We start from the raw sequence: 3,449 nt of genomic DNA, 5'->3' as shown, positions 1-3,449 counted from the left end.
TCTTTATACTTGATAAAATTCGAAGTGAAGAATGACACTCAATAACTCAGAATTTTCTCTTATTTACCCGTAAAACTTAAACTTAATCAAACTCATGAATTTAAAGCGAAATTACCTTCATTTTTGCAAAATTAACATGCTCTTATGCTTGCTTTGTGCTTCCTATGCTTGATTGGATCTTATGCAGTAGCAATAACTGAGAATTTTTTTTTAAAAAAAGGTAAAAACCCTAAACCTTAACCTTAGATGTTGATGTTGTTTATAAAAGAAAGGTAAAAGAACGAGGGACAGGTTAGATTGTTGGAGCATACAAAGGGAACAAATGCATTGACCAACTTATATTAAAACAGTAGATGTAGCATACTACAATTAAGCCACTAGATGTAGCACACTTCTATTAAACCATTATCTGTAGCATACTCCCATTAAATCACTATATTGGATTTAATAAATATTGCGAACGATGGCAAAGTGGTAGAGCTATATTGGAATAAGAGTCTTTTAGAGATGTACAAAACGTACATCATAATGAAATATGTCGATGATAATTTGAACGCGAAAACGTAGCCGTAATTTGAATGTGAACACTCAAGTACCACACATACCTGTAATTTGAATGTGAACACTTAAGTGCCAAATATAGTCATAATTTCATTTAAAAACATAGCCGTAATTCAAAAACCAAACTATAATGTTTAGGCGTTGAAACACAAACTTAAACACTTAAGTGCAACCCAAGAGTGAAGCACCAAACTACGTTACAACCAGTCAACCACGATTCTCATATGCCATTTATTGTATCATAGACACATGCTATTATGATTGAAAGAAGATAAGGGCTTCTCACATTGTGTTTTTATGCATTTTGATTTACATTTCTTTTCATACTTACTCGTCCTATTTTCTACTACATGAGGCCCTAGTATATATGCTATTATTTGAGGTACGGGACTTTCTTGGATGAACAGTAATGCATTTGACTTTGTTAGAATCCAATGTCAGATTCATTTGACATCAGAAAAAAGTTAGGGGTCATGAACTTGGACTGGTAGAATGCAATGTACATATTGCAATTTGATGCTCTATGTCACATATTCAATAATATTATTCTCTAAGTTACATACTAATATGATACTCTGAGTTACGTTTTTAACCAAGGAACATTGTTTTAGAATATGAAGTACGTGAATTTGTACTTAGAGTAGTGATAAAAGATAAAATGAATAGTCTACCTATGAAATGAACGATGAACTCAAAACGTAAGTAAACTAAAACTATCTTATGTGCCTATGATTTATCAAAGATTCTACTCTCAATCTCATATCCTATGAGATATAGTGGAGTATAGTGATTCGTTCCACTCCTAGTCCTTTCGCATGTTGTGTTTTCTAGTCTAATTACTCTACTCTAAGTCTAATGAGAGATTTACGAAGTGGCAACTAGACTACGATGCAACTACCCATAAGATGCAACTAGTCGGTTATCAAAATAACTATGGGAATGCTACGTTGATTCGATGATAAGGAGTTAGAGGGGGATTGATTCCACCATAACTCGACTTAATCCTATTAACGACGAATCGTCGTAATCCAAATTGAACTGCTTCCCAGAACAATTGGTTCTTCCTAATCCCTAATTAGACATGGCATTCCTACCAATTCATAACTAGCATGTGAACGATCAAACCCATTCTCATGGTGAACTAATCGTTTCTAGAGTGGAAGGGAAATTACGACGACTCTACGATAATCGGAATCAAGCTTTCATCAAGGCTTCTCAACCCCCTCTAATGGAGGTTTAGCCGAGAATCATTAGGCAATCATTTCCGATTAAATTAAAACTAAACATGATATAAAGAATTGAAATTTACTAATCTAAATTAAACAATAATTAAAATCGAATTAATAACTAAGAATTGAATACCAAGTAATAAATGAAATCAAATCTAACACAATGTAAATGACAAGAATAGAAATTGACAAAATAACTATTTTATTTATCTAATCAATCAAGAACAATGATTCAAAGACTTAATCTAAAACAAGAATTGAAAATGGAACTAAAACTTAATTAATCTACTAAAAACTAGATCTAGAATTATCTATATTGTTTTAGGTCTAACTAGCTACCATTAACAAAGAGCTAAGCTTTGGTTTTTATACTTTCAGATCCAAAAATTGTGTATGGGCTTGGAGCCATGTTTTGGGCCAGAGAATCAGGCCCAAAACCCAATTCTTTCAGTCCAAAAAGGCCTCTTCAGCTGTAGTTGGCTTCAACCAACTTTTCGTCCACTTTTGCTCCTCTGATTGGGTCAACGCTTGGACCATTAGAAAGCTCTTTCCGAGCCGGTCGTTTTGATATAAGGTAGGCCCCATTCTGAGGTATGAGTCCAAAAATACGGCCTTCGGAAGTTCTCAATGACTTGTGTGTTTGTTTTACGCACGTAATCGACTTTTCATCTTTTGGCCCGGGCTTTAGGAAGGCTTTGTCTTCTTGAATCTTGGCCTTTAATCACGGAACTACTTAGTAACCGACCTTTGCTCCTTTATCTCACTAAAGGGCACATTTCGCATATAAATGGACTTTGAAACCCTGAAATGCATAAAAACACGTAATCAGTGTTAACTCTTAATTATTACTCACATAATTGGTCTAAAAGTATGATCTGTTACAGGGTTAAAACTACAGTTTTGGGCTCTTATCAAACCACCCCAAACAGCATTTTGCTTGTCCTCAAGCAAAGATGAGAAATTAGAACAAGTGACCAAAATGGAGTTCTATCTACTCGTTTATTGAGTGCGATTGCATTGACCATATGCAACAAGGCCTTAAACCACTAGGAATTCCCTAGTTGACGAGTTATAGCCTCGTGAGAGTTTTCCAGTGAAGGTACTCACAAACTTCATCTATACTACAACGACTAAGAAATAAAACTATTGTCTCCGTATTCATGCTCTAAATTAACTATACCTCTCACTAGCAATGCATATAGAGTAATCAAGTCGAAACCTAAGCTAATATATGCATAATAATCAATCATCTACAATAAACATATATACAATGAGTAATACTATGAAATGCCTAGCAGGTTCATTTCTGAAACTCGGAATAGCATCCTTAAGTAGGTTCTCACAATAATAGTCAAGATACAACACTCTGATTTTTCCACTCAAGTTCAAATTACTCCGATTAATGCGGTGGGCACACTTTTACCTTACAATCTCAATGACAACAAGGAAGCCGGAGTCGATCAAACACATCTGCCACTTACTATCACACTAACCTATTCCTAATTGAGCTAGAGGTCTTTATTAGGTGTTGCGGGGATTAGGAGATGGTTTAAGAAGGAAGGAAATGGATATTCAAAAAGGACAAGTCTGAGATAATAGAGTCTTCAGATTATGTAACTAGAGAAAACCTTGTTATTTACTTTTGCTTCTACACTTTGT

Source organism: Coptis chinensis, chromosome 3, assembly GCF_015680905.1.
Source record: "Coptis chinensis isolate HL-2020 chromosome 3, ASM1568090v1, whole genome shotgun sequence".
In the NCBI taxonomy this organism is placed as follows: Eukaryota; Viridiplantae; Streptophyta; class Magnoliopsida; order Ranunculales; family Ranunculaceae; genus Coptis; species Coptis chinensis.
The sequence above is the reverse complement of the archived record's forward strand: the minus strand, read 5'-3'. Positions refer to the sequence as shown.